The sequence below is a fragment of the Benincasa hispida genome, chromosome 11 (genome assembly GCF_027475165.1).
Source record: "Benincasa hispida cultivar pf3 chromosome 11, pf3_genome.v1.1, whole genome shotgun sequence".
Classification (NCBI taxonomy): domain Eukaryota; kingdom Viridiplantae; phylum Streptophyta; class Magnoliopsida; order Cucurbitales; family Cucurbitaceae; genus Benincasa; species Benincasa hispida.
In genome coordinates, this window is record NC_143488.1 from 26,345,760 (window position 1) to 26,370,114 (window position 24,355).

At 37.4% G+C, this 24,355-nt stretch overlaps 1 long non-coding RNA gene across 3 annotated transcripts in view; it reads right to left on the minus strand.

The window, feature by feature from the left end:
* The window catches only part of LOC120090032 (uncharacterized), a 94,023-nt gene that overhangs the window by 53,286 nt on the left and 16,382 nt on the right, over nt 1-24,355 (minus strand). The window contains exon 4 of one of the 3 annotated variants that reach the window (XR_016524434.1): nt 8,768-9,454. The exons of 1 other annotated variant lie outside the window; for it this stretch is intronic. This is a non-coding gene — a long non-coding RNA (uncharacterized LOC120090032). Of the gene's footprint in view, nt 1-8,767; nt 9,455-13,963; nt 14,202-24,355 lie in introns of those variants that run through there. One more of the 3 variants, XR_016524431.1, reaches the window with a different exon arrangement.

Sequence of the window (24,355 nt, forward strand, 5' to 3'; positions counted from 1 at the left end):
TAGAGTGGAAGTATCATCTCATCTGAGATATTGTGCATCAAGGGGACGTGATTGTCACGAAGATCGTTTTAGAGCACAATGTTGCTGATTTTTTTACGAAGGCCCTCACGGCTACAGTTTTTTAGTGTCACCTGCAGAGTATGGGTCTTTAGGACAGACCACGACTGGACTAGGGCAAGTAGGAGATCTTGTACTGGGTGAGTTATGCCCTAGTTTATTGTTTTGTGTACTTGTATTTTATTATTTTGTACACTCCACTAGCTTTAGGACAAGTGAGAGATTGTTGGGGTTGATGCCCTAAATCTCGCAGGGTCCTATAGTTTGTAAACATTTTATGAACAAACTCATTTTGTGATTACTAAAATATATGATCTTTTATTCATTTTGTCTATAAAATATGTGATATTTTAGTTACATTAACCACAAACCAATAAACTAACATCCAAGATTATCTTTATAACTTAAACATGTATGTGGAGACATATGAGTGGATCATATTTAAGTGATAACCTAAATGGTCTGTAGTAGATGGATAAGGCTGGGTACCTTATTTTAGTGACACTATGAGTCTGGCCCGCTTTGTAGTTATTACAATTTTTGTAAAGTGTTACAAATGATCTAATCCTGATCATTCATGTATTAGACATGGAAGTGGAGATATTCCATACAAATGAGTTTGTATAAGACCGAACCACAAAATGTTTAGTCTCATTATATAACACCGTTCATAATTGAGACTTACATTTTACCAGGATGACTATAGATAACATGACCTGAATCCTGAGTGAGTTGTGAACTCCTGCCTATGAGGGCAGTCCTTTGATTTGTATGGGTGAGAGTGGCCAGATCATCGACTCAACAAGCCTAATATTTTGGGGATTCGTCTGATTGGGGTGCTAGGAACACAACTACACAGATGGAATTCACTCCTTCCCGGAAGCAGGGGTAAGTAAATAAATTGCTCCCTTAAGGGCTGATTCCGGGTCTTGAACAATATGGTGCCATACCCTCTCCTGACCCAAGAGGGGTTTAGTCATAGTAGGACTATGATCTATTGTTCATTAGCGGGATTAGTGGTACTTAAAGAGTTAGATGTAACTACAAAGAAAAAATGGTAATTTGGCCTAGCTGTACTTACGAGCAATTTGTGAAGGGTCATCGTACTATTGATTATTTATATCTAATGGACATAGAAATATATCTATAGCGTGAAGAATGCAGCTGTCGGTCTTTATTGGAGTGCCCAACAGTGAACGGATGGTGAATAATGTAATTAAAGAGTTTAATTAATTATTCATGTATCGTTGAAGTTTCAAGCTATAGGTCCATGAGGTCCCCTTGGTAGCTCAATAGAATTTAGTTGAGAATCAGTTTTTGGATTAATTTGAATTGTTCTAATTAATAGGGGGAATTAATTATATATGATATAATTAAATTGTTTTAATTATATATGATATAATTGTCCTAATGTATTTGATACATTATAGTTTAATGGGAGGAAATAAATATTTGAATGAGATTCAAATATATTTTCTATGAATGGGATTCATAGTTGTTAAATTTAATATAAATGAGATTTATATTAAATGCCATAAAATAGAGAAAAGAAAACTATAATTTATATTGTATGTGATACAATATTAAAACTATAGGTTATATGTTATATTTGATATAACATATAGTTTAATATATATATATATATATAATATGATAAGTTAGTTATCACATTTATATTATATTATTATTATTTGTATAATATGGAAGGGAGTTCAACTCCCTTCCCTATCTTTTCTCGCCACCTACTTTAGTGGGGTGGTTATGTCTTTATGGCAAACAGAATAAAAGAAAATTTGTTTTTCTTCTTCTTCGATGTTTTGCAACTTAGTTGAACGATTGAAAGAAATTTAAAAAATTGTTTAGTGAGTTTGCCTTGTAGAAAGAGTGCTCAATCTTCTTCCTCTTCCACATTAATTTTCCCCTCTAAACCAAAATAGTCAGAGCCCACCACTTTTGGGTTCTCACCCTAAGAATACCAAGGTTTCACTGTGGTAGTGTTCGGGATTTGGTTCGAGATTATTTTTGAAGAAGGTCTTCAAAAGGTTCGTGACTGTTTGAGGAAAATTCGTGAAGAAAAGGTTCTTCAAAAGTAATATTTCTTGAACTCGGTTCTTTATAAAGCATGCTGTAATTTGATTTTGAATGCATATCTATTTGTATGTTTACTATAAACTTTTGGTCGATCCGCTTCCACTCAAGGTTTTCCTCATACGAGATCCTTCAATTGGTATCAGAGCCAGGTTCTAGGTTTTTTATTCCAAATTCAATTCTTGTATTGAATTGTTTATAGTACTGGTGGGTTTTACGATCTACATTCTATTTATGCAATGAATGGTTGTGGATGAATTGTTTATGGATGTTTACAGGATAAAACTCTTTGTTTAAGGATTTCTTTAAATTTACAAAGTTGGTTTGTAAGGGCCCTTGCGTTTTTGGGCATTATTATTGCAATCGAGTCTGTAAATTTGTTAGTTTTGAGTCGCTCGTGGTGTTCCAGAGGCTTCAAAGAAAGGTTGCAGTTCGTAGTTTCAATGGAGAAGACGAAACAAAGGTTTCGGATCGTGTAGCTAGAGTTAAACGATCGTGTAGCTTTTGTTATGTGATAGTGTAGAATTTGCTACACGATCGTGTAGCATTTGCTAAACGATCGCATAGTTAATGCTACGTGATCATGTAGTGTTTGCTACACGATTGTGTTGTGTTGGCTACATGATCGCATAGGCGCTCGCTTGCTAGACGATCGTGTAGTATTGGATACTTGATGCATGCTTATGTGCTACACAATCGCGTAGACTATCATGCTCATCGCATAGTCATTAGCTACGTAATCGCATAGTGTTACATACTCAATGCATAACTGCTTGACGCATGGTGCATTTGCTACATGATCAACTACGAAGTGTTCTTTGAGGAGCGATTCGGGTCAAGTGGTTCAAGACCCAGTTCACCTGTTCCAAACCGGTTGACTCAAATCTTGTAATAGTTAGCCTTTGTTTATTTATTTTAGAGAGGTTCTATCCCGGTCCATCAACGTTTAGAATAAATATACATGTGATGCATGTTTTATATTGTATGTCATAATGTATGTCATATAGTTTTAAAACCCACCATAGATTATGCATTTTTTTCATGCATCATTTTATACTATAAGTATTATAATATATGAATATGCATGATTTAAATTACATAAAGCATGCTCATGCATCATATAATATAAGAGTTATAGTATATGTATGCATGCATTATTTATATTACAAGTGTTATAATATATGGTTGAATGGTTGTATGGAATGTTTACTATAGCATGATTCATTACTTAGTTATATAAATTTTATATATTAGTAATGAATGAACATTGCATGAAGCATGACATTACCTTAGGTTAATTTATAGATGTTATAAATAACTTATGTATGTCTAGTATGCAATGGTTGGTTTTAATTGTTTCATTACTTATAATTGTTATAATAAATGAAATTATAATTAAAATCAATAATAAAGAGTAGCATGCAAACCTTAGGCTATAATCATTTTTTAAAATTTTTTAAAATATGATTGAGATAGACCTAAGATCACATTACTAATGAGATTAAAAATCTAAGTTTAATCTTTTAAATCGCTTTAATGGGATTAAATTGATTCCTAATAAAAGATTAAATATGTAACAAATGTATCTATAAAGGAACTTTTGTCTAAGGCGGGTTCTGGCTAGGCTGGGGTACTTAACTCGATAGAAATGTCGTACCCATACCTAGGAACCTACCTGGAAAGGTGAATTAGATAGATTTGTTACATGTATGCATGTTTGATGAAAGTCTATTAAAGAGTTTAATGAGACTTGAAACAAAATTGTTTAATCATCAAAGAGAAGAGTTGTTTTTTTATGAAATTAAACAAACACTTAGACAAAATCAGTAGTCGGATTTTTCTAAGTTAATTAACCCTAGGTAGAACACTCAGTGGGAGGAAAAAGGGATATATGATATTTAAATTTTACCTCTACACGTTTCTCCCTAAAAGTTCACACCGTGAAATCTACTCTTGGCCTTGAGGCACCATGGGTGTACCCCTATGGTGGCATTTGGGTAGGTCAATAACAAGGTGAATGGAGAGAGTGTTTATAGTAAGTGGGACCAGGACGTGTGACAACACATTCCTCGGCCTCTCCCATTAATTTGGATAAAGTTTCATGCATCGCCTCGAGGCATCGTGGGTGTCCCCCTAAAGGATGGACGCATTGCATGATGCTTTATTTGATCTCCAGAAATGGATAGGGTTGCTTTAGTCTCTTGTTCCAATCGGCTTTTCCCTACGATTGGCTCATTGGGGCGGGACCCTAGAACCTAAAATGAGGGGTTACACTTACACAGAATTGTTAAGGATGTTAACAAATTCTGGACCAAATAATGGTGACTATTAGTTACAGTGACAAAGCGTTGTTTCTGTCTAATGGTTGAGAATGTCTCATTTTACTGAAGGGGCCCTTGATCACCCTATGGTGACTTTTGTCCTATCTCATTGAAGTATCATTGCAAAATAGATGTCACTTAGGGTACACTAGACTATTTTGCTAAAACTTGATTGGTTTTCTTAAAAGTGGTTTAATGCAAGTAAACTAAAGTAGTTTGTTCTTTTTCAACAAATTTATAATGGCTACCGCGACTCTTAGTTTACTAATTACTGATAAATTAACGGGTGAAAACTATGCTAGCTAGAAAAACACAATCAACACTATTCTAATCATCGATGACATGCATTTCGTTCTGATAGAGAAGTGTCCTCCTATCCCACTTCCCAATGCTCCTCGAAACGTTTGGGAAGCATATGAGTGTTGGACAAGGGCAAACAAAAAGGCCCGAGCGTATATCTTGGCAAGCCTTAACAAAGTCTTGGCCAAGAAGCATGAGCCCATGCTCACAGGCCGTGAGATTATGGAGTCTCTGAGGGGAATGTTCGGACAACCGTCTGTACAGCTCAGGCATGACCCCTCAAGTACATGTTCAATGCCCGTATGTAAGAAGGGACATCTGTTTGAGAACACGTTCTGAACATGATGATCCAATTCAACGTGGTGGAGATGAACGAGTCAAGCATCGATGAGGCCAACCAGGTTAGCATTATACTGAAATCTTTACCTGAAAGTTTCCTGCACTTCCGTAGCAATGCTGTTCTGAACACGATTGACTACAACCTGACTACCCTGCTCAACGAGCTACAGACCTTCCAATCCTTGTTGAAAATCAAGGAGAAGAAAGGTGAAGCAAATGTTGCCTCATCTTCCAAAAAGTTCCACAAAGGTTCGACCTCTGGAACTAAGTTTGTACCTTCATCCTCCGGCACCAAAAGGTGGAAGAAAAAGAAGGGTGGAAAGGGGAAAACTACTGCCAACTTAGGAGTTACTGCACCAAGGGGTAGACAACCTGTTAGGGTTGACAAGGGAAAATGTTTCCATTGCAACTAGGATGGGCTTAAAAGAGGAACTGCCCCGGATATTTGGCAAAAAAGAAGAAGGCCAGATAAGGTCCATATGATTTACTTGTCTTGGAAACTTGTTTAGTGGAGAATGATGATTCTGCCTGGATTATTGACTCTGGGGCCACTAACCATGTTTGTTCTTCATTTCAGGGAATTAATTCTTAGCGGCAACTTGATGTTGGTGAGATGACGATGCGAGTTGGAACCAAGCATGTCGTCTCAACTGTGGCAGTGGGAGGTCTCCGATTGACTTTATAGAACAAATTTCTAATTTTGAATGATGTATTTGTAGTTCCTGATTTAAAAAAAGAACTTAATATCTATAAAGTGCTTAATTGAACAACGTTATCATTTAAACTTTTCTTTTAATAAAGTGTTTATTACAAAGAATGGTGTTGATATATGTCCTACAAAACTGGAAAATAATTTGTATGTGCTAAAGTTGTTAGCAACAAATGCCCTCCATAACATAAAAATGTTTAAAACTGTCGTAACTCAACTCTTAGCACCTGGTACACCTCAGCAAAATGGTGTATCAGAAAGGAGAAATTGAACGTTGTTGGACATGGTTCAATCTATGAAGAGTTACGCTCCCTTATCTGACTCGTTTTGGGGTTATGCAGTGGAGACTGCAGTGTACACTGAACTGCATTCCCTCCAAGAGTATTACTAGAACACCTTGGAAGTTATGGAATGGTCGTAAAGCTAGTTTGAAGGAGTAATATAACATGCAATGGAAGACTTCAGAATCAATAAGCACTTAAACTACATTTAGTTTGAGTTTTAAACATGTTGTTCATATGACATTCATAAGAGGGTTTGAAACACATATTACCTTTGAAGATCTCTTCCACGAATTCAGCAAAATTTCACCAAGATTAAGCTTGAATCTACAAGAAGACCACCACCAAGATCTTCTCCACTATGCTCAAGAAGGAATGTGTGGTGCAAACACTCAAACCAAGCTGAATTGTGGATGAACAAGTGAGGGTTGTGTAGAGTTTTCAGGTTTTTACTTCAGCAAGTAAAACTCAGATTCTTGATAATCTTTCTGCATGGAGCTTCTATATATAGATAGAAATCATGCAAAACCAATAGGCTACATGGAGGGCACCACCTACTTGGTGATCATCACATAATTCAATTGAATTTTTGTGATAATCCATCAAAATATGGTTAATGGATTTTTCCTAAAAGTTGGAACAATCCACTAACTAAAAAATGATTTCAAAAATCATTTTATTTTATTTTTTAAATTAGTTTTATAAATTTAATTAAAAAATAATTAATTTAAATAAAACTAATTTTAATTAATTTTTAATTAAACTTTTAAATTAAAATAATATTAATTTAATACCTTAATATTAAATCAATAAAGTACCAATTTCACCAATATAAATCTTCATATTTAAATCATAATTTAAATATTAATTGATTTTCCAGCTTCATTTAATTTCAATTAAATTAAACGTTTCTAATTGTATCATATACAATCAATTGGAAAACCCTAAAATTGAATTTGAACATTTCAAATTCATAACCCTAATTTCATACATCAATATTCAATTTGTATTCCAATTTAAGAGCTAGTAGAGAGACCTAATGGACCTACAGATCATGAGCTCCAACGATCTGTAATTAATTCGTTAAACTCTTTAATCAAATTAATTACTATTCATTAACTATCAAGACACACCACTATAGCTCGATAGTTGCACTCTCCTCACTTTAGATATATTTTTGTCCATGTAAACCATAATTAGTAAGCCGATCCTTCACAGGTCATTCGTAATTACAGCTGTGTCAAAATTATTGTTTTACCCCTATAAATACATCTTGTTCCTTATGTTCCCACTGACCCTCTAATGAACAATTTGATTCATAATATTACTTATGAACCATGTCCCTCTCTATTATGAGAAGGCAGGGCCTTGATTGTTCAAGACCTGGAATTAGCACTTAAGGGAACAACCGATCTACTAACCCTAAAACGGGTAGGAGTGAATTCCATCTTGTAGGGCTATGTCCCTAGCTATCCATTTGGTCTTATCCCCAAAATGGAAGGCTTATTGAGTAGTGTTGTTGTACTACTCTCACCCATGCAGATCAAAGGATAATCTCGAATGAACAGGAGTTCATAGCTAGCTCAGGATTAAGATCGAGATATCCTAGGTTACTTTAGTATGAAATAGTCAGTTTTAATATTAAATGATCATTATAAAGAAAAGTGACTATTTCGTGGTCCAGTCTATATGCAAACTCATTGCATAGGATGCCCCCACTCACATGTCTCTACATGAATGATCTGTGGATCACATCATTTGTATTACCTATATAAAATGGGTCGCATTCAATAGTGTTACCAGGATGAAATACCCAATTTCATCCATATACTTATAGACCATTTAGGCTATTGATGCGTTTATTTTATGTGATGAAATTATGGAATGAAATGCGGTGATGGAAATGCATTGAGCAACAAGTTTTCTCAGCAGAATCCAAGTATAAATCTCATTGAGTTTCCTGGTAAGTCCAGGGTCAAACTCAGGGACTAAGGAAAACGGTATGCGGTGATAATTTCTAAGAAGACTTTGCTGTAACCAATCAATCAAGAGTTGTTTTTGGGTTGTTGTTTGCGGTATAAAAAGCATGCGGTAGATTTGAGAAATTATCGATTATGTAGTAGATACACTGAGTATGCGGAGGAACGAGTTGAGAAAGTCTTTAGCTAGCGTTTCCCAGGAATGCGTCAAACTATGCGATCATGCTACACTTGTGCGACAGCAAATCACTTTCCAATGCAAATGTCGTGCTCCTAGTTCTAGGACGCATGTGTTGAATGCAATAATGTCCATAGAGCTTATTCCTAAGTCTCTACTTTTTTCCTATGTGATGATGCAAGATGCACACAAAGGCAAGGTGACCGTACACAATCATATCCTATCTCTAGGATGCATGCGATGCGTTAATAGCAAACAGTACTTATTCCTAAGCTCCTATCTCTTGATTATACGTTCTAATCTGACTCTTCCGAGCCTAGATTCTAACTTGAATTTTCCAAGCCTAGATTCTACCCTTAGACTACCCTCCCGAGTATCTCTAATGAACGAATGATGCATACATAATACAAGATAATTGCATAGAATGAAGATCCCCCATTATGCTAGTTAAGTGCTTCCCAACCCATTTGACAGAGCTACTCATGCGTAATAAACAGAGAGTGAACAGATATAAAGAAGTAAATTCCATTTCTATAGATAAGTTTAAGTACAAAATGATAATAGAAGATAAGGATAGAGAGCCTGGTAGCAATCCCTTGCTTCCCAAAGCTTTTACACTGTCAACTCTATTTTGTTCAAAAGATATTCCTGCTTACACAGAAGCTGGCCCTCTCTCTGATCTCGACGCTTCCGACACTCTTCCAAGTTCACCAGAATGATCTCTTGGCACAATCTCGCTTCTCTCACTTTCGCCTTAAATAAAAGAAAAACTAAGAACAAGGCTAATCTATCTAAGGAAAAATTCTCTAACTATCCGAACTCCTTTATTGAAGGTTGTCTTCGGTATTTATAGAATTTCAGGGTGAAAGGTGTCTTCTCTCTTATGATTGCACTAATGGATGGCTTTAATCCTCTGTCTAATGCGCCGAATATTTGTCACCGAAAAGTTGAGTGTACTTGCAATAGTAGATCGTTAATGGCTTGTGAACTTAATTCGGACTCGACCGTCATCAAATTTCTGTCCCATCGTGATTAATTATGCTTTTCACTCAAATGCGCCCATCAAGTTGTGCCGGCTCTATGCGGCAATCCTTCTTGAATAGATACTTCCGAGCGCAAATCACCGCAAAGCCTTGCGGTAACGCTGCGCTCGACCGTTGCTTTCTTGTGATCGCATTTTACGCTTTGCGTCAACACATATTCTGCACAAAAATACAAAAGTTAACTGTTGTTATGCTATGAACACATGCAATCGCAATGTTATAAACTTAATGCTTTTTGGATGCGATCTTATATATTTTATCAATGCAAACCTGCATTGTTTAATAACTTAGCACTATAATAACGTGCATTTCTACTCGTTATCAGCTATATACTATTAACTTGATCATGTTTATGTCACCATATAAAGTTAAAGTATTCATACTATAGTCATGGATATGTCTCCTCAGTGTACTATTTCTCTGATGAGATTGTACTTTCTCTAAATATGTTTTCCACGTTTGTGACTCCTTGATTCTTTCGAGTTGGCAACAACACCCATATTGTCACAATACAGTGTGATAGGTAGGTGCATATCTGGAATTACTTCCAAGTCAGCCAAGAATTTACGTAGCCATACTGCTTCTTTAGCGACTTCACATGCGGCTATGTATTATGCCTCCATCGTGGAGTCAGCGATACAACTTTGTTTAATGCTTCTCCAAACTATAGCTCCTTCATTGAGAGTGAAAACTGATCTTGAAGTAGATTTCCTTGAATCTACATTAGTTTGGAAATCAGAACCAGTGTATCCAGTAAGGACCAAATCTTTAGTCTATACACAAGCATATAGTCCCTCGTTCTCCTTAGATACTTGAGGATGTTTTTTACAGTAGTTCAATGACTATGTCCTGGATTGGATTGGAACCTGCTGACGATTCCAACTACAAAGCATATGTTAGGACGTGTACATAACATTGCGTACATCAAACTCCCAACTGCAGATGCATATGGAATCTTGTCATTTCCTCAACATCTTGAGGTGTCTTAGGACACTGTTCCTTTGAAAAATGAATTCCATGTCTAAACGGTAACATACCTTTTTTGGAATTTTGCATATTATATCTTGACAACATCTTGTCAATATAAGATACTCGAGATAGTGCTAGGGTTCTATTCTTTCAATTTTGAAAGATCTGTATTCCTAGAACGTATTGAGCATCATCCAAATCTTTCATTTGGAACTATGTTGCTAACCATCTCTTTACGTCAGCAAGGAAGCTTGTCTCATTCCCAATGAGCAAGATGTCATCAACATAAAGTACTAAGAATGCTACAGTCTTGTTGACTATTTTCTTGTATACACAAGGTTCATCAACATTCTGTTCAAAGCTATAAGATTTGATCGCAGTATCAAATCTTATATTCTAGGATCTTGAAGCTTGTTTTAACCCATAAATGGATCGTTTAAGCTTACAGACTTTCTGTTCCTGTCCGAGTTCGATGAACCCTTCTGGTTGAGACATAAAAATACTTTCATCTAGATGGTTGTTCAAAAGTTGTCTTGACATCCATTTTCCATATTTCATATTCATAATATGTGGCAATGGATAGAAGTATTCTAATCGATTTTAACATGGCAACATGAGAAAAGGTTTCTTCATAATCAACCCCTTCTCTTTAGGTAAAACCTTTTGCCACGAGTCTGGCTTTGTAGATTTTCACCTTGCCAGTTTGTTCTCTTTTGTAGATCCATTTGCAACCTATAGGTTTAATCTGCTGTTCCCAGACAAATTGAAGTACATAAACTCCATTTCAACGTCCATGGCTTTTATCTGCTATTCCCTGTCAACATCTTCTATTGCCTTTTTAAAGGTTAATGGATCCTCTAATCCATCATCATGTATGATGTTTTGAGTTTCTATCAAAGCCATATAGCGTTCAGGTTGATGAATAACCCTCCCACTACGTCGAGGCATACTCAACGTTTGAGACGGACGTGACGAGACAACAACAGTTGTTGATGGACTAGTTTGATGAACAACTCTTGTTGATTTTTCTATAGCATCTTTGGTCATTTCTTGTAATATTAATTTACTGTGAGGTAGATGATTTTTTAATATGATCTTCTTCCAAGAATGTAGCATTTGTTGATACAAACACTTTGTCTTCTTGGGGATCATAGAACATTCCTTCTTTTGTTTCTTTAGGGTATCCTACAAAGAGGCATAACTTCGAACGTGTTTCTAGTTTCTTAGGATTTTGTACCATGTGTGCTAGACAACCCAAGATACGAAAATGACGTAAACTAATTTTGTGTCCTTTCTATAATTCATATGATTTTTCTGGAACACTTTTTGAAGGAACGATGTTTAGAATATATACTGCAGTTTGCACAACTCATCATTGATCGGGCCATGTTTAACAAGGTTCGATTTCTCCTTTCTGCAACATCGTTTTGTTGTGGTGTTCTAGGTGCTGTGAGCTGGGATTAAATTCCATGATCTACTAGATAGTGTTGGAATTGTAAATCCATATATCACCACCTCGATCAGATCGAAGTGTTTTAATTCTTTTACTTAACAAATTTTCTGTCTCGATCTTAAATTCTTTGAACTTTTCAAGAGTTTCAGACTTGTGGCTTATTAAGTAAATGTAGCCATATCTCGAGTAATCATCAATAAAACTGACAAAGTATCGATATACTCCTCGTGCTTTTTGATAACGAGCAGAAATGCACGTTATCATAGTACTAAGTTCTTAAACAATGTTGGATTGCGTTGATAGAATATGATAAATTGCGTCCATTAAGCATAAATTCTACAATATTGCGGTCGCATGCATCTAACGCATGAGGGAAGTTGATCTCTATATTTTTGTGCAGAATGATGCATTAACGTAATACAAAGAATGCGATCATAGGAATACATCGGTCGAGTGCAACTTCACCGCAAGATTTTTCATTGATCGTGCTCGCAAACATCCACCCAAAAAGAATCACCACAACATGGTGGACATATCCAGACGAAAGGACAATTAAGATCGATGGGACAGAAAGCTGACAGTAGTCGGATCCAAATTAAGTTGATAGCCGATAACGGTCACAAAGTACATCCAGCTTTATCGGTGACAATTATCCGGCGCATCAGTTAGGAATTAAGGCTGTCCCATCTGTACAGCTAGGAGAGAGAAGCTGCCTTTCACCTTTGATGCCCTATAAATACCAAGTGCATTCTTCAGAGAAGGGGTTAAGCAGTCGATTACTTCATCACTTTACAAGTTCACACCTCTATTCATAGTTTTCTTTTCCATTTCACGGTGGAGCTAGAAAAGAGTGGGGACGCTGGAGATCATCCAAGGCAGCTTGAGAGAGAACCTTGGGGCGTAAGAGCAGAGAGTGGGTTGACTCTCACGAAAGCGAGAGTATCTTTAGAGCACGAGTAGAACAGTGTAACACCTGGTGGCAAGAAATTGCTCTAGGCTCTTTACTATACTTGCATTGTTATTCTGTACTTCATCTTTAATCTATTCAATAGAAGTTATATTTCTACATCTGCTCACTCTCTTAATATGCATGAGTAGCTAAGCCAGTTGAATGGGTTGAGAGGAACTAAGCTAACATGATCTAGGAAGTTCATCGCTTGCAACTGTCTTGTTTTATGCTGCGCGAAACATCCCTTTAGAGTTGCTCGAGAAAGAATCTAAAGAAATAACCTAATGTCTCTAGAGAGATAGGTTAGAATCTGATGACTTGAAAGAGCAAGATTAGGCTTGCATAAACAAGAAATAGGGACTTAGAGATAAGCTCTGTTTGTCAACTTGCATTGCATGCATCCTAGGAATAGGAATGATATTTTGTGGTCGCATATTTGTGTGAATGTCATCACATAAATAGAAATAGAGGTTTATGTGTAAACCCTGTAGACTTATCGCATATTTATCGCATGCGTTCTAGCCTTAGAAGCCGTGGCATTCACATCGAGAGGTGGTTTACTATTATATGCATGTTGCATTATCGCAAGGCATGAATGCAACCTAAGGAGTGTTAGCCAAAACCCTTCTCAACCCGTTCACCGCATATTCAATGTATTTTCCGTTGCCAACTCTTTTCAAACTCTGCCTCATTTATTATTATTTTCATTAACGCAACAATAAACCAACAACCTTATTTATTTTACCGGTTACTGCAAAGTTTTCATAAGAAAATTATCAACGCAAACTATTTTCACAAGTCCCTGTGATCGACCTTGGACTTACCAGGAAACTCAGAGGAATTTACTCTTGGATTCCGCTGGGGAAACTTGAGTGCACAACGTAATTCCATCAACGCATATCATCCATTTTCCACATTAAATAAAATAACACATCACTTTTACACTCATCGGACCACATAGATCTGAATATATAAGTTCGAGAGGTTCTTTGGCACGAAGACCTTTACCAGAAAAAGATTTTTTTGTCATTCTTCCCTCAAGACATGATTCACATGGAGGTAAAAAACTATCTTCTAACTGGCTTAGATGACCGTTTTTTTACCAATCTCTCAATCCTATTGAGATTAATGTGACCAAGTCTGAGGTGCCAAAGATAGGCATTAGGAGAAATTTTCCATCTTTTATTTTGAGTCTCAGCCATTTTAAACATCTCTATATTTAGAATGGCCTTTGCTTCAGTTGGTTTTAATATGTACAAGTTATTTTCGAGTCTTGTAGAACAAATATGAACACCTCTTGAAAAAACAAACACTTCATTAGATTCAAAGGATATTCTGTACATATTTTCTAGCAGATAGGAAATGGAGATTAAGTTTCTTTTCATCTTAGGTACATAATATACATTTCTAAGTAAGATGAAAGATTCTCCAAAAAATAGCTTGACATCTTCCACTGCATGAGCTAAAATGACTTCACTCGTTCCCACCTTGAAAGTCATTTCTTGTTTAGAAAGTTGTCTCCAAGAACTAGTTTCCTGTAGAAAAGTGCAAACATGATTAGTGGTGCCTGAATCTAATGAAGTGTTACCTCATGTTTTTTATTAAGTACATCGGATATACTTGCTAAGATATAAGCCTAGGTTATTCGTTAGCCCTAACCCACCGATCATAGATGTCCCCAACACAAACCTCAAATCATCCACAACTAATATCGTACTTGGATTTCCAGTTTGAATATACTTCACCGTTAAATTTATCGGAAGCAAGAAGTTGTATAATTGAATTCGACATTGCTGGAAAATTTAAACAAATTCTATTAAACTTTATGCATCTAAATCCAATTTTAGCAAAAAAAAATAAAGTACCCAAAAAATATTTATTTATTTGCAACGATACTTTAGTGTTTCGAATAGTTACTACCATAGGGTAGTCAACAATTCCTTCACTGAAGCAAGACAATTATTGACCAAATAATTGTTGGGGTTGATGCCCTGAACTCTCATTGGGTCCTGTAGTTTGTAAACACTAGTATTGAACAAACGCTTGTGGTGTAATGATATGAGATATTTTCTTCACTGTTGTCTATGAAACATGAGATGTTTTATTTGCTTTACCACAAACCAATAAACTAAGATCCCTAGTTGTCGTTGTAACTTAAGCATGTATGTGGAGACATACATGTGGATCATGCCTTAAGTGATGACAAAACTGGTCTGTAGTGTATGAATATAGGAGGGAAACCTTATCCTGGTGACACTACGGATGTGACCCACTTTTAAGATAGTTACAAGTGTTGTGACGTGCTACAGATGGTTTGATCCTGATCATTCATGTGGAGACATGCTAACAAGGGTGTCCTATACAAAGGAGTTTGTATAAGACCGGACCACGAAGTGTTTAGTCTCGTTATATAACGTCATTCATGACAGAAACTTCACTTCACTAGGATGACCATAGGTAACATGACCTTAATCCTGAGTGAGTTGGGAACTTCTGCCTTTGAGGAAAGTTCTTTGATTTGCATGGGTGCGAGTGGTTAGATCACCGACTAAAACCTACCATTTTGGGGATTCGTCTGATTGGGGAGTTAGGAACTCATCTACACACGAAACTCCTTCCCCGAAGAAGGGGTAAGTAGATAGATTGCTCCCTTAAGGGTTGATTCCGGTGCTTGAACGATGTGGCGCTATACACCTTCTCAAGGCCCGAGAGGTGTCCACTCATAATAGGACTATGATGTATTGTTCATTAGAGGGATCAGTGGTATTTAAGAAGTTAGATGTAACCACAGGGGCAAAACAGTAAATTGGCTCAACTGTACTTACGAGCATCTGTGAAGGGTTATCGTACTATTGACTAGTTATATCCGAAGGACACGGAAATATATTTGTAGTTGAAGAGTGCAGCTGTCGGTCTTTAGTGGAGTGCCTGACAGTTAACGGATGGTGGATCTCGTGGCTAAAGAGTTTAGTTAGCTATTCACTTACCGTTGGAGCTTCAAGCTACAGGTTCATAAGATCCCCTTCGTAGCTCAATGGATTCAAGTTGAGAATCAATTTTTTGGGTCAGTTTGAAGTGTTCAAATTGGCAAGAGGGAGTTTGATTATATATGATATGATTACACTGGTTCAATTATATATGATATAGTTGACATGATATTCTACATTAATTGGAGGATTTGATATAAATATGATTTATATTAAGTAAAGGAGAAAAGGACTATGGTTTAAATGTTGCATATGATGTGATATTAAAACTATAGGTTATAAATATAATATGATAAGTTAGTTATTATATTTATTTATAATTAAAACAATTATGAGATAATTGTTGGTGGTTTCTTCTTAACTATACGTGAAAGTGGGAAGTTTTATTTAGTTCTCATAACTGAAGTATAAAATGAAAAAAATTTCATTTTGGATAGGAATCGCATTATCTCTTGATTGGTTGTACACTGCCTATCGTTTAGCTCACGAGAGCCTACAAGATAGCCTCAAATGTTTCCTAAACGATCATGTCACGCGCTGTTTCCTAAATGATCGTGTTGTTTTTACTAAGTGATCGTGCACCTAAGCGAGATTCACTAAACGATTGTCTAAACGACCAAACCTGTTTTACTAAACGATCGTGCACCTTTTCTAAACGATCAAGCACAAGTCTATATGATAGACACAAACCTCTCCCACTTGCTTGGTCTTGATTACGATTGTTGTTTCCTCCTTCCCTCTACCAAATCCAACAGCGCCCACACCTCCTGGATGCTCACTTCGAGAATACCAAGGTCACTGAGTGGTGGTGTCCGAGAGGCTGTTTGTTCATGGAGAATATTGTTTGTTTGCTGAGCGATAGTGAGAGATTTGGGTAGACGATTGCAGCGATAGCGAGAGGCGTAGGTCCCACTTCTTGACGAGAGCAAAAGGAAAACAAAAGAAAAGTCTTCAAAGGTAAGTCTCTCATTCGTGTGTATTTATTGTTAAAAGCATGCCGTAATTTGTTCTTAAATGCATAACTACTGTGTATGTTTATGAATGCTTGTAATTTTGTCATTATAAATTTGGAACGATCTTTCTTCCGCTCAAAGGTTCTCTTTGATAAGAGTTCCTTCATTTGGTATCAGAGCCAAGTTCTGATATTCCAAATCCATTGATGTATAGAATAGCATTTGCATTCTTGGTGGGTAAAACATGTCTACATTCTGTTTAAGTGTTAAATATGTTTGTGGATGTGGATTAATGGAGTTTCTGGGATGGTTGCCTTTGGTTCTTTAATTCTTTTTACATTTAAAGTTAATTGTAAGGGCCTCTGTGTTTTTGGGCGTATTAACTTGCTATCGAGTATGTAATTCAAAGTGTTTGAGTTAGTGTGAGTCGCTCGTGATGAAGCTTCAAGGTAAGGAGCTGCACTATACTTCGAGGAAAAAGAAGACCAAGCGTTGGTCAGATTGTGTAAATGATGGGGTAAGCGATCGTTGAGTATGAGATACTTGGCAGCAAGGTGAACGTGCACGCACTAAACGATTGTGTAGTTCAGCAAGCTTCATCACTTAGTCACTGACTACATGATCGTGTAGTAAAAGTTACTTAAGCACTTGTTCTATGGTTGTTTAGACGATCGTGCTTCATAGCAACGTCATCGTCTAAACAATCGTTTAGACTTGTATATTTAATGTTAGTGCGCTAAACGATTGAGTGCCTCATAATTGATCGCATTGTAAATGGTACTCGATCATAGCTATGCGATCGTGGTTACTCGGCCAGTTCGATCAGGGAGGCTTTGCCCGGGCAGTTCAAGACCCGGTTCGCCTGTGAATCAGTTTGCTCGATGGATTTATGTAATAGATAGAATTTTAATTTCCGGTTTTTTAGGCTCAATCATCCCGATTCATTAGTTCTATGAATGTACATAAGATGTATGTTTGATTATATGTCATATGGTATGCCATATATTTGATATCCCACCTTAGGTTATGCATTGGTCATGCATCATCTCTATATAGTAAGTGATATGATATAGTAGTTTGCATGACTTAAATTACATAAGAACATGTTTATACATCATCTAATATAAGAGTTATATTTATGCATGCATTAAGCATAGACATACGTCATCTTTATATTATAAGTGTTATAGTATAAGGGTGTATGGAAGCATGCTTGCTTAGTTCATTACCAAGTATATAAGTGTTATATATAGTAATGAATGGACATTGCATGAAGCATGACACATAGGTTAAATTTATAAGAGTTATAAATACCTAGTTGTGCATGGCAATGTGAATGGGTTTTGGTTGTTTCTTTTATAAGAGTTATAAGGGAAATTAGAACTAAAATCAATAAGAAAGACTTGCATGTGAACTTAGGCTTGAATCATGGTTTTAAAAGTGTTTTAAAACTTAGGGGAGATAGACCTAAGATCACGGTTCTAATGAGATTAGGAACCTAAGATTTAATCTTTTAATCAGTTTAATAGGATTAAATTGACTAATAAAAGATTAAATATGTAGCAAATCTATCTATAAGGGACCTATTGTCTAAAGCGGGTTCTGTCTAAGCTAGGGTACTTAAGCTGGTGGAAACGAAACACCCCTACCTGGGAACCTACCTGGAAAGGTGAATTAGATAGATTTGATGCATGCATGCAAATTTGAGGACAGTTCGTTAAAGAGTTTAATGGGACTACTTGAACTTGTTTGGTTTCAAAGACAAGGGTTGTTTTTTAGAAAACTAAACTGACTTAGATAAAATCAGTAGTCGGATGGTCTAAGTTAATGAACCCCCAGGTAGAACATTCAGTGGGAGGTACTTAGGGTATATGATACTTCATTTAAACCTCTTCGCGTTTCTCCCTTTTGTGTTCACACCGTGAGATCTATCCCCAGCCTCGTGGCACCCTGGGAGTGTGATAACAAGCAGAAATGCATGTTATCATAGTGCTAAGTTCTTAAACAATGTTGGATTGCGTTGATGAAATTTGTTAAATTGCGTCCATTAAGCATAAATTCTATAATATTGCGATCGCATATGTTCAGCACATTAGAATAGTTGATCTTTGTATTTTTGTGCAGAATATGCGTTAACGCAATGAAAGATTGCGATCATAGGAAACCATCGGTCGAGCATAACTTCACTACAAGGCTTTGGATGATCGTGCTCGCAAACATTCGCCTGAGAAGGATCGCCGTAACTTGGTCATCGCAACATGGTGGGCGCATTTGGGTGAAAGGATAATTAAGAGCGATGGGACAGAAAGCTGATGACAATCGAATCCAAATTAGAACGCATAAACGAGAGATAGGCGCTTAGGAATGAGCACTATTTGTTATCAACGCATCGCATGCATCCTAAAGATAGGATATGATTGTATGCGGTCACCTTGTTTTCATGCATTTTGCATCATCGCATAGGACAAGAGTAGAGACTTAGGGATGAGCTCTATGGACATTTTGCATTCAACACATGCGTCCTAGATTTAGGAGCATCGCATTTACATTAGAAAATGAGTTGTTGTGCATGGTTGTAACATGATTGCATAGTCTGACGCATTCCCAAGTAACGCTAGCTAAAGATCATCTCAACCCATTCATCACAAACTCATTGCATCTATCAACGCAACTGTCTTTTCTCAAATCCTCCACCTTTATTTATTTCTTTTTCATCAATGCAAACAACAAACCCAACACTTATTTATTTACTTGGTTACCACAAAGTTTTCATCAAAATTACCAACACAATCTATTTTCACAAGTCCCTGTGTTCGACCCTAGACTTACAAGGAAACTCAGAGGAATTTACACTTGAATTCCGCTGAGGAAACTTGAGTGCACAACCCAAATCCATCAATGCATATCATTTATATTTCCACTTCATAAATACGAGCATCAAGTTTTTGGCACCGTTGCCGAGGACTTCGGTAAAATAGTTTGTTAACGATAATTTTTTTGATTTCTTTGCAGAACTCTCAATCTCTGGCGAATTATGACCCGAAGATTGAGAGACCGCCAACAGCAACCACAACCAGACAAAGAAGAGATAGTGGAGCAGCCTGGAAATGGAGCACCAAATGATAATAATGTCATGGCGAATCCGATTCTATTGGCAAACAATCGCAATAGGCCCATCAGGGACTATGCATCGCCAAACCTTTATGATTTCTCTCCGGGAATCATGAGGCCTGCCCTCGACGGAAGCAAATTCGAAATGAAACCGGTGGTGCTACAGATGATCCAGACTGCAGGTCAATTCGGAGGAAGGTGTGGCGAGGATCCGCACGCTCACCTCCGAAGTTTTATTGAAATCTGCAACACTTTTGTGTTCTCGAACATCTCTGCTGAAGAAGTTCGACTAACGTTATTCTCGTTTTCTCTCTATGATCAGGCTAGGAAATGGGCATATTCTCTCGAACTAGGAGAGATCACTTCTTGGGAGTAGGTAGTGGAGAAATTTATGAAGAAGTATTTTCCACCTACCGAGAATGCAAGACGAAGGAAACTGATTACAAATTTTGAACAAGATATGGACAAATTGCTCAGTGATGCTTGGGTGAGGTTTAAAAGGTTGGTCCGGGATTGTCCGCATAATGGGTTACCAGACTACCTTCAAATGGAGATTTTCTATCATAGTTTGAATCCTGCTTCACAGACTGCTGCCAATGCGGCAGCCGCTGGTGGTCTACTTGATAAAACTTATGATGAGGCGAAGAATATCCTAGATCGCATCTCCAAGAACCATGAAAACTGGAGAGAGAGTGACCAGAGATTGAGACTCAAAGACTCTGACGCAAACAACAGTGTTATTACTTCATTACAAAACTAAATGACCGCAATGATGAATTTGATCCAAGGAATGGCGATCAGTAGCCCAACACCGCAAGGTGGGCAAATCAACACAATCAGTCAAAACACCGCAAGGTGTGCGACTTGCGGTGATGGTCATGCGATGGAATATTGCCCGCAAAATCCACAATATGTCTACTTTGTGAAAAATAATCCCTTTTCAAACACCTAAAATCCCAGGTGGAGAAACCACCCCAATTTTGCTTGGAAGAATCAACAACAAAATTTTCAACCTGTGGTGCAAAAAGAAGGGCCACCAGGATTCTTTAAACGCAACAACGGTCAACCGAGCAATCAAGAAAGTAGCTCACAACAACCAACGCAATCCTCTTCTTTGGAGAGCCTATTGAAGCAATATATAGAGAAAAACGATACGGTGCTTCAAAGTCAGGCTACGTCTATCCGAAATCTTAAATTACAGATGGGCCAAATTGCGAGTGAGCTGAAAAGTAAGTCACAAGAGGCGTTGCCAAGTTCAACCGAACTTCCACACAACTCAGGGGGGATCAGGTAAGGAGTAATGTCAGGTTGTGACATTGCGCAGTGGGAAGACTGTGGAGGGAGAAAAGAATGAGCATAGTAGAACAACTTCCATTGCAGCTGAACCTGAGATTGCAGTAACGCAAGAAGAAGAAAGAGAAAATGAAGCAGAAAAACCTGAGGTTGCATCAACCTCGAAGCCAACTGAAACGGGAACCGTGAAAGTTCAGTTACCACCTTTCCTTCAGAGACTAAGTAAGCAGAAAAATGAAGAGGTACAGTACCAACGATTCTTATCTATGTTAAAGCAATTACATGTTAACATTCCTTTCAGTGAAGTCGTTGAGGAAATGCTTGCCTACGCCAAGTTTCTAAAGGACATGGTAACTAAGAAGAGGGGTGCTGGAATATTTGCCATGGTGGCATTAACACAAAGTTCCAAATCCATAATCCCATCGAAGATGAGCGATCCTGGGAGCTTCACCATTCCTTGCTCCATAGGAGGACTCTATATTGGGCAAGCCCTGTGTGATTTGGGGGCCAGCATAAATTTGATGTCGTTGTCAATTTTTAGACAATTAAATGTGGGGTCCTGCAAGGTCGACCGTACAATACTTCATAGGGAGCCATTTCGATACTAGAATGGTAGCTATTGTTGTATGCAAATTCAATTAACGGTAATTGTGTATCCCAACTTCCCTTGAATTGTAATTCATAAGCTCTTAACATATCTTCTAGTGTCTGTATAGTCCTTTCTGACTGTCTATCTATTTGTGGATGAAAAGCCATACTGAAATGCAATTTAGTGCCCATAGCCCTCTGTACATTAGGCCAAAATTTTGAAGTAAACCTCGAGTCTCCATATTGACTAATTATCCTATCCACATAAATCTTAGCTAGACGGTCTAGTGTAAAAGTAACTTTTACTGGTATAAACTTGGCTGTCTTGGTCAGTCTATCGACTATTACCCAAATGCCATCGTATCCTGAGGGCATCCTAGGAAATACAAATAGAAAGTCACTTCCTCTCAGGCACTGGGAGTGGATTGAGTAATCCTGCTAGTCTTTATCTTTCAGGTTTTACTTGTTGACAGATTATACATCATCCACATATTCTGCTATGTCTCTCTTCATCCCAGACCACCAGTAAGATCTTTTCAAGGTTCTATACATCTTGGTGCTTCCTAGATGCATAGCGTAAGCAGAACTATATGCTTCCTCCAGAATGGCTTATTTAAGCTGTAGCTTATTAGGCACACACATTCTCCCCTCCTTTTCTAGTACATTGTCTGTTCCCAGTTGAAAGTCAACTCTGATGCCCTTACTTACATCATCACAATCCTCTGAAGATCAGGGTCTTTCAACTGATCTTTCTTGAGGTTTTCTACTAAGGTAGGCCTTACCTGGAAAGTAGCTATCATTCCTCCTGACGGTCCCACTGATAAGGCGGTTCTAGAATTCCTGAACTCCTGCAATAGCATTCCTCTTATTGAACCAATAATGGCCTTCCTACATAGTGCATCCGCTACAAAATTAGCCTTACCAGGGTGGTACTCGATGGAATAGTCATAATCTTTAATCAATTCAATCCATCTTCTTTATATTAGATTCAACTCTTTTTTATCAAAGATATATTTTAAACTTTTGTGATTTGTAAATATTCTGCAGCGCTCTCCAAATAGGTAATGTCTCCATAACTTCAGAGCCAAAATAATTGCTGCCAACTCCAGATCATGCGTAGGATAAATGCTTTTGTGCTTCTTAAGTTGACGAGAGGCATATGCAATTACCTTCCCATCCTGCATCAACACACATCCCAATCCTTGTCGGGATGCGTCACAATAAATCTCAAATTCCTTACCTGGAACAGGCAAGGTAAGCACTAGTGTTGATACTAGTCTTTGTTTCAGCTCCTGAAAATTATGCTCACACTCCGACGACCATTCAAACCTCATGCCTTTCTTGGTCAGGTTCGTCAACGGAAGAGCTATCTTAGAGAAAACCTCCACAAACCTCTGGTAATAACCTGCCAAACCTAAGAAATTACATATCTCTGAAATGGTCGTGGGTCATTCCCGATTAACTATTGCATCCGTCTTCTGGGCATCTACACTAATATCATCTGCTGAGACAACATGCCCAAGAAATACAACCCAATCTAACCAAAAATCACATTTACTGAACTTAGTATACAACTGCTTATCTCACAACGTCTTCAATACTATCCTCAGGTGGGTTATATGATCCTCCCTACTGCCAGAATATACCAATATGTCATCAATGAATACTATCACAAACTGGTCCAAGTAGGGATGAAATATCCTGTTCATAAAATCCATGAATAATGCAGGAGCATTTGTCAATCCGAATGGCATTCCTAAAAATTCATAATGTCCATATCTAGTTCTAAATGCGGTTTTAGGAATGTCAGCTTCCTTCACTTTCAGTTGATGATAGCTCGATCTCAGGTCTATCTTTGAAAACACTATGGCTCCTCTTAGCTGATCAAACAAATCATCAATGCGTGGTAACGGATATTTATTCTTAATTGTTACCTTATTCAGCTGCCTATAATCAATACACAATCTAAGTGTACCGTCTTTCTTCCTTACAAACAATACCGAAGCTCCCCAAGGCGATACACTAGGTCGAATGTATTCCTTGTCAATTAACTCTTGCAACTAAACCTTTAATTCTTTTAATTCAGTTGGCACCATTCTATACAGTGTCTGCGATATAGGAGTTGTTCCTGGGACTAAGTCAATAGTAAACTCCACCTCTCTGTCGGGTGGCAATCCCGATAATTCCTCAGGAAATACATCCCAAAACTCATTTACCACAGGGACATCTTCTGGGTTCAGCTCTTTCCCTTGAGAAACCACTACGTGAGCCAGATAGGCTTTACATCCCTTGCTCAACAGCTTCTGAGCTCTCACTGCTGATATCAGATTCCCCGCGATTAATCTTTTGCTTCCTGTCAGCATTGCATCCTGGCCATTTGATTTTCTGAGCATTACCTCCTTCTTATAACAGTCTACTGAAGCACGATACTTACTTAGAAAATCCATCCCCAGGATAGCATCAAACTCCAACAACTCTAAGGGAAGTAAATCAACATAGAAGTCCTGACCATTGATCAATATCTCACTATGATTATAACATTTATCTACTATTATCACATCTCTCAAAGGGGTAGAGATAAATAACTCTTCAGGCATAGGCTCAACCAATCTATCCATACTAGATGCATACATGCTATATATAAATGAATGTGTGGCACCAGGGTCAAATAAAACATAAGCAAACTGCCCACATAATATGACATTACAGATCATAACATCTAGAGACTCTGCTGCCTCCTAGTGTGTCATGGCATAC